Genomic DNA, 8,872 nt, shown 5'->3' on the forward strand with positions numbered 1-8,872 from the left:
GCCCTTGTCACGATGCTCCCCCCTCTCTGACATTTTACAGGAGCCCCATCTCCTTGAGACACGTGGTCACGAGAGGTTCAGGTTTCGCTTCTAAAAACCAAACAATTTGTGCTTCGTCGCGACTGTTCTCTGCAAATATGAACATGACCCAACGGCTCAAAACCAGGAGGAAAATAAGAAGGAACTCCAATTAAAAATGAAAATCTTGTGACAGTTTGGCTGGTTCTGTGGCTTGGGAACCTCAGAGTGTTTTAGCATTTGGGGTTGGCAGTGCTCTCAAATTACAGGGAATAGCTGGCCTTTTTATAGAGTCTTTCATCTGGAGGATCCCATCCTGCTTCACCAACTCAAACCAGAAATATCACCAGCTTTTTACAGCCACCCATCTGTGCCGTCCGCTGGAAAGTCCCAGGTGAGACCAGGCTGGCAGAGCACCGCTGCCCGCTGCCCAGTCACCTCCCAAAAAACCCTCTGCAGAGTGGGATGGGATCTTCACCCACCACGCCTGACCAAGCCTTGCTCTCAGAATTGGTGCAAAAGCTGGAAGATGCAACACAGATGCTGGAGGCAGGGACACTGGGGTGACACGCAGGGACTTTGCAGCGTGGGTCCCTCTTCCTGCCTGCTCCCTGTGGTCCTCGGTTAAATAGCTGTTTCCAAACCAGCCCGTTGCTGTTTTGCCTGGATGGAGAGGATATTGCATGTTTTCTCAGGCAGCAGACTTGATTTTCAGACAAATCTCTCCCATGCTTTCACAGCCACTGAGTTTGAGCGTGAAAGCAGGGGGACGGTCCATACACATGGATATGGACAGTGCACATTATGGAGCTCATTTTAAACACTAGCTTCGTAAAATAATGAACATGATTTACTTGATTTATTTATATAAAACTAGATCATTAACTAATTAGACTACAATTTAATCTTAATTTTCACTGGAGTTTATAACTACTGGAAATTGCCAGAGACACACAAAATTCATCGTTTCACACAGTTAAATGATTCAGAGCCTGGGTGGCTCCCCCCATGCCAACTTGAGGTCAGCAGTTTCGTGACGCATGCTTTCTACCACATCCAAGGACATGAGAAATCTCTCCAGAAAGTGGGAAAGCAGAGATGCTAACCACTTCACACGAGAAACTGGTTTCACGTCAGCCACCAAAGGACTCTTTAGAGAAATATGTCAAACCTGGGCAAGGAAGAGCCACCCAGTGCCACATCCCAGCAGTTCATGCTGAAGAGCCCTGGACCAGGGTCCAGATCGTTTTGGCATGCCGATGGTGCTAACCCACCCAGCAGCACGGTTCTCTGTTTTAGCCAGGCTGGTTTGCTCCTGTCTTGTATAATGGTTGCAGGAGATGCTGGAGCAGGAATTTTGTGTAGAGTACAATAGTACAATAGACCTGCAGTGTATAATTATCATGCTGTATCTGCTTTCATATCATAGGTATTTTTAGATGTGTCAGTTTGAAATCTAGGATTTAGTGCACGGAGCCTAATGGATTGTTCTTTCTTTCTCTCCCTTTTAATGTCAACTCTCAATATGCATGAAGCAGACATAAAAGCACTTTTGTGCAGGTGCTGTGAATCTCTTAGCACGGATGACAAGGGGAGATGGTTTTCTAGATTCATGGAGCTTCAGAGGAGACAGGGCTGGATGATCCAGCCTGAGCTCCTGCATAGCAATAGCTCCGGTGTCACCTACAGCCCCTCCACGAGCCCAGCAGCTCTGCACATCCTGGGAAAGGCACAATGGGTCTCCCTTCTGCCCAGGAGGCTGTTCCTCCTGCATGGGGCCACACTCACGGCTTGCACAGGCCAGGAAGGAGAGGAGAGGGAAGTCACTCCAACTCTGTGCAGTCCTGCGAGGCCACCCAAATTCTGCCCGGCTTCAGTTCATCAGCATTGCAACAGGAACCAGAGCAGCCAGCTCCAAGCAAGAGACCCCTCAGCTGGGTGGCAGGAAGCCCTGGGCAGAGGGGAGCAGCCAAAATCCTCCCGCCTGCCTGAGGTCAGATTTGGTCTCAGAGGCTGGAGCCAAAAGGCTGATCTGCTCCAGCCTATGGGCACTTAATCTGGTCCAGAAGGCAAAATATTGGCTTGGGCTTGACACAAGGATTGCAGCAACCTCCTTGGCCAAATGCGGTCCATACCCGCTCCCATCAAAGGTATCATGCATTTTGCAGCATCCTCCTAGAAACGGGTGAACAAAAGTCTTCCCCAGCCCATGAGGCTCAAGCTCTCAGAGGCTCCGTGGTGGGGCGCGGGACAGGGACAGGGTGGTACCAGCCATCCCTGTACCTCTGGGCCATCATTGGGGGGATGCAGGAAAGAGAAGGAGCAAGAGGGAGCTGCCAGGGGTGGGCTGCTCCTCCACAGCTGGTTGTGTGCATTTTTAGCTAGTGACCCAAGTGGAAAAAAGTAAAAAAAATAAAAGTTGGAATTAGTTATCCTCTAACCTTTGATTTCTTTACCAACTGGCATACCTATAGCATAGTTCTGGGTATGCTCTGTCCCACTAGGTACTGTTCTCTGAGGTTTTTTGGCAGATACACAAGAAATCCCTTGGTCTGGCGACTGATCCGGTAACAGTCCAGTTGTCTGAATGACACAGAGGCCACGGTCTGTCTCTCACACTACTGATCTACTGCATCTGGCCAGGGGACACAGGCTTCGAGAGACCTGTAGAGGTATATAGACATAGACACACATTCATTTGGCTCACACAGATGTCCAAAACCTGTTAACATGTCACGCATATTAACTCATGTCATGCATGTTAGCTGAAGTGAATGCACCTTGCCTTTCAGCAGAGCTTCCCCATGCCCAGCATAAGCTCTGCAAACACAACCCAGAGCAGGTCCATCCTGCAGGTCCAGGGAGGCTTTGCATGGCACTAAATCCTGACCTACTCCTAATTGGACCAGAGATTGCCACCCGGTAGACTCCTTATTTGGCTGCTGTTTTACTACATTTCTCACTTCAAACTCAAGTAGGAATCAGACTTTTTTTTTTTTTTTAAATCAACTTGATATCAACACAGCATCAGAGCAAATAAAGGGGAGCTCTAACTGGTGATTGTGGTACCCGGCACACTGGCAATTTCTGATTGTGTGAATGATGCTCTGGGATTGTAGTAAAGGCATAACTGAGACAAAAAGAAAATCCTTCCAAGAAATTTCTGCTTATTTAAGCTGTCACTACCATATAACAGGAGCTTTTGTGGAAACCAGTAATTCATGGGAGCAGATTTTCAAAGTCCCCCTGCTCATGCGTTTCAGCCCAAGGTAAACAACTCTGTTCTGATAGTTAACCCTCCCCTGTTTGAGGTTGAAGCAAAGCATTTTTTTTTCCAGTATGTGGTATTTACTTTATAGCTGTTATCAGGCTATGATGAGATCCCCCTTCCACCGCCCACAGCTGTGCGCTGGATGTGTCCCCACCGGTCCCACAGCAGAACACGTCACCCGCCCTGCGGAGAGGAGTCACTGAGCAAACAAGTAAGGAACGAGGCAATCAAAGATAAGGTGGGGATGGAGGAGGGGAAAAATCAATATATTTTCATGAAGACAACAAATGGTGAGAAAACAAATTCATCTGGAGCAAGTTCTGTGTGCACAGGTGGACTGCACCGAAGCGCAGATTTGGCAATTTCCAGCTTTGACTGGGGGAGCACTTGGGTGATTTTGTGCTCCAGGAAGAAGCCTATCTGGAAGGTGTTGAAGCTTAGGAGAGTGACAACAGTCCCATGAGGTCCTCCTCTGCTGTCCTTCATGGTGGCAGGCTGTCCAGGCAGACTGTCCATGGCAATGGATTTGGCAGTACCAAGCTAATGTTGTTCAGCTGCAATGGGGAATGGGAGAGAGGTCCCAAACCCACCACCCTGCACCTGGGGTCTGCACCCAGCTCTGCACCTCACCACTTACAGCCCTACCAGATGAGCGTTGGGGCTCCAGCGATTCCGAGATGTACCACCAGATGTACCATGTTATGTGTGATGCCAAGTGCATTCTTTTGAGGAGATAACAATACCAGTTGGTCTATTTTTAATTCAGTTCCTTGACGGAACATTTAGCTGTTCCTCTTAGAGAAGAATTTTGTAATGGGTTCCTATCATGTCAATTTGGAAAGCGTTCCAGCCTCCCACTACTGAGAAGTGTAAAACTATTGGCAACATATGGCATCCCCGTGGAGCTATTTAATTGTACAAAGGGCTGCCAAAAGATAAAAAGGGACTCAGGGAAAAAAAAAAAAAAGAAAAATACTACAGCTCTCTTCTTCCCCTTTCAGCATCTAACAGCAAAACAGCTTGCTAGATTTCCTAAATCCTTTCTCAAACAAAGCTGGGCTGCTGCTTGGGTAGTTAATAAGCTGGGGACTCTCATGGTGCGACCGGGGATTTGACTCGAACCCAAGGTCTTGGCTGCTGGGGTGTCTGGGGCTGCCCATGATATGTCTATATCTCAAACTAGACCCCAAGAGAAACCTCACAAAGGCTATTTCTCAGGGCCTTTGTTCATGTTGTTATTAACAATGCTGTCATACAAACAGGAGACACGTCTCAAGGGTCCCAAGAAGCTATATCAAATGTGTGGTGGTTTTTATGACAGCTTGAAGGGTTTTCTTCAGAGCAACTAGCTTTGCAGGAGGAAAAACAGCTTCGGAATGTATGAATGATTTTCAGACACCGCCTCACTAGGTGTGGGCATGGCTCTGTTGCACTCCCTGTGCCCCATGCTGCCCCAGGCTCAGCCCCAATGGCCATCACTGTGCATGTGCTGGACCACTCCTGTCTCGAGTCTGGGGCATCCAGCTTGTTCCCTTGGCCACCAAGGTGTGACAAGGGGCTCGGGCACCGCCCATGCACAGCAGAGCAGCAGAGTGGCTCTGGTTTGGGGATCTCTGCCCAAGAAAGGCCACCAACACCATCCCCGAGTGCCTCATACCTTCAGCCACACCAGCACATCCCTGCACCGTGCATGGGCACGTGCATGACACCCCCAGGACGAAAGCGAAGGATGCGACACGACTCTCTCCTTATTTGCTTTTCAAGTTCACAGTCCTCCCCAGAAGAAGCTTCCAGCCCTTGGGACTCCCTGAAGGTGATGGCAAGCCAATTTTAGGGGATGAGGATGGCAGTCCTGGGTGGGCTAGAAGCCTCACATTTGCCACTGATCCCTGGCCTGAGAAAACGCCCCTCCTGCCCCATGGAAACTTCATGAACAGAAGGAATGAAGTCATGTATTGCCATCCTTGTGAAGGATGTGGGGGTTGGCAATACATGAAAAGGTGAGGGTTGAAAATCCATGTGTTGGGTGAAGAGTTTATGGAAACCATGGATGATGCACAGGGGTGCAGCCCCCCCAGGATGGACTATCCTCACCCCAAAACTGCTGAAACCTGCCAGGGTTGTGAGCAGGGCTGTGCCCCAGCCTCCTGCCAGGAGCTAAACACTGTGAACATCAAGGGAGAGGTGCTGCTCCGTGCTGGCCCCTTAAACCCAGTGTCCTGCTGGAGCACACGCTCTGCGGGCGCAGGGCTGGGAGGTCTGTGCTGTGGGGCACAGCACCTCAGGGTGGGCTTCACCTGCTCTGCTGGTGGGTACTAAAGAACTGGCCGTGGACCACTGGCCACACCGCATCAGGTGGCCCAGGGCCATTGTCAGGAAAAATAGCATTACAGGGACATAAGAGGAATTGAAAAACATCATCAACAACAAAAAATAATGTCAAAGTACGTGAATCCTTAGATTTCTTGTGGAAAAAAAAGCAGGAAAGAAACAAGGGAGGAAGCAAATACAGAGCCCCATTTGGCTTAGTGAGATAATTCAAGAAATTATTAAACCACAGCCATGCTGCTGAAAATGGAAATCGAACTTTAATTAATCCTATAAAAGGGAGCACTGAGGATGCAGGCAACAGGTATGTTTGTATCTCAGGTTAGGAGGGGAGGGGGGCTTGAGGCCAAAACTGACACCCAGAGACAAACAGGCAGCAAGAGATCTCATAGCAGACACTGGAAGCCTGCAAGAAACTTTGCAGAACCATTGAAATGCCAGTACAGGGAAGAAAGCTACAGGGAAGCGACGTTATTCATCACGAACAGTACAAGCCCCACGCAGCTGTGGCCCGTTGGTGGGTGGAAAGGCCAAAGCTCCATCAGGGTTTTGTAAAGGGACCCAAGTTCACTGATGAAATAAGGAGAAAAAAAAAAACAACCAACCCACACAAGGCAGGGAAGGTGTCAGCCGAGATCTCTTAAGATCCTTCAGAAAAAAAAGAGGTGGAACAGAAACCAAAAATATCCAGTCTGCCACTAAAACCACCCCCGTACCCAAAACCCGGAGAGTTGCAGACTGCACAGCTCGGCAGGAGAAGCTCCAGGTTTCACCCCAACTACACAGGCAGGGCAATGTCGAGAAGACTGGGTGACCTGGATACTCTTCTTGGATGGGGAAAAACACATGCAAATGGATTTTCAGAAAATCTTTCGACCTCATGTCTCAAAATCAATCTTGACTAATAATTTTCTCATCTTCCAGGGCTCGGATGCGGGTCTGAGTCCTCCTCCCCATCCCTGCCAGGAGCATCCTGCTGCTCCTTCTGGGGGTCTCTCACCCCCAGCAGCACTGGGGACAATGCAGCTGAGACCACGCTTGTCCTCTACCCCACTCCAGGGATCTGCTGGCCCTCACTGGAGTGACTGGAAAACCCTGCAGGAAACCCACATCTCATCCCCGTGGAAAATCCCAAATAGATCTTTTGCTGTTTTCTCCTTTTTAGCCAGCGTTTCCTGCCGATAAAGGAAGAAATAGCCTGACGGAGATATAAATATCTCGACTGAGATAAAAGATGCCTAAATCCCAGTGACTTCCCTGTAATGATCCTAAGTCACCGAGGTGGTTTTGAAAAAGTTCTCCTGTGGTACCAGCCCAGATGTGAGGTTTGGCCTCTGTGGGAGGAAGAAAGCCTGAGTGCATTACTTCACTAAGGGCCATCGCAGCTCCCCGTTGGCATGCATTATTTATAGCAGGACTAGCAGTAAATTAGTGTCTGATGAGCTCTCAGATTGAGCCTTTGTGTTGGCTCAGCCCCGCTAATGCAGCCTACGGAAAATCTTCCTGCACAGAAGCCACGTCGCTCAGCAGCACTCACCAAAACTTCCCTGCGCTGTTGAGATGATTCCCTGGTACTATTAGTGCACGTTGGATTTCATTAGGAAAAAGATTGTTTTTTGCATGCAAATAATTAGATCAGGGAGATAACATTAGAAAAAAAACCAAAAGAAAACAACAAACCTGTCTAGAAATCGTGTTTTTGTTTAACCAGAAGAGTAACAAAGACCCATCTGCTGAATGAACTCACTTTCTTTCTTAAGTTGGGCTGGATCTCATTAGTGAAGGAATTATTTCACTCTGAGGAAAGTTGACAGTCTGAACAAAATCTAGAACTATTTACTTGACCAAATGCATCTAAAAAAATCATCTCCCTCCTCCTTCCCTTTTACATTAGAGCTGATTGTCATTTCAAAGACAAAGATTTATGTTGTTATTCTAACAGCATCTTGCTGTATGTTGGGGGTTGGATTCGGCGTTTGGGAACACCGTAAATGAGATCTGCAGCACACACACTGGCAGGAACAAACAGGAGAGGATCCTTCCTCCACAGCCCTGATTTCCATCAGTATTGCTGTCGTGGGACTCCCCCCTCCCCCCCGCAGCATGGTTCATCAGCAAGGACCCCCCCATATGCAAAATCAATATCTGGGAAATCTGCCCGTGTTCCCCTACTTATGTGATGCTCCTCTGTGATTCAGCAGTCCTTTTCTGGGGATCACCGTGGCCCCGATGGCTCCCCTTCTCCCCGAGGTGTTGCTCCCACCCATCCAGACCCACGCTCACTGCCATTCACCCTCCTTTTGTTTCACCCCATCCCTGTGCTCCCCTGGCTCTGTGTGAGAAGAGGAGGCTCCTGTCCCTTCTCTGCACGTTGTATGAATGTTGGGGACAGCAGAGCAGGAGCAAGTCCTGCACCTCCCAAGCAAACATGGGTTGGACACGAGCTGCTGGTTCAGCTCAGGCAAAGCCAGAGCTGGGTCCAGATTTCCCGTCTCGTGAGGGTACCTCTAAACACGGGGGAATGGTGCTTTGCTCTTGGTTTCATCTCAGTATAAGTTGGGAAAATCTTTAACATCTCAACGTTTTTCAACGGGATGGGAAATGCTTCCCGCTGGACTCTAACAACTGGTGGAGCTTGTTGCCTCTCCCTAGCCATAAGATTTCAGTGAAATAATGAAGCTCATTTAAAAAACCCCAAGCACAACCCAGATGAAAATGCAACGTCCCAACCATCATGCCCCCTCTTACAGAGGATGAGGATGGCTGACGCAGGAGCCTCTGTTTTGCTGCAGAATCTCTCAGCGTGGAACAAGACCCTCCAAGGTCTCTCCTCTAACACTGATCTACCTTAAAACTGCTTTTTCTTTGTTTGGTTGGTTTTGGTCATTTGAAAACTACCCAGAGACAGTGCAGGTGCAGACACATGAGAAATCTTAAAGTAGTAGAAATACAGATGAGGAACCTCAGCTTCTTACCGAGGAGGCTTTTTAAAATCAGATCTGAACTGGAATATCAGTAACACGAGCTCTGTTAAACATTAACCAAACCGCAGGAACCATGTGTGCAGGGGAAAGGTAGCTGATTTCTTAGAAAAGCTTCTTGTTTCCTTTTTTAATTTTATTGTTGCCTTAAGACTTTGCTGTTGGGTGAGCAGAAGAATTGTTACAAAAAGAAGAAGACGATCTGGTTATTTTTTCTTCAGCTATGCAGAGGTGTCAGAGGCAGTAATGTTCAGAGTATTCCAGAGGGAGAGGG

Source organism: Pterocles gutturalis, unplaced genomic scaffold, assembly GCF_000699245.1.
Source record: "Pterocles gutturalis isolate BGI_N339 unplaced genomic scaffold, ASM69924v1 scaffold11021, whole genome shotgun sequence".
NCBI lineage: Eukaryota > Metazoa > Chordata > Aves > Pterocliformes > Pteroclidae > Pterocles > Pterocles gutturalis.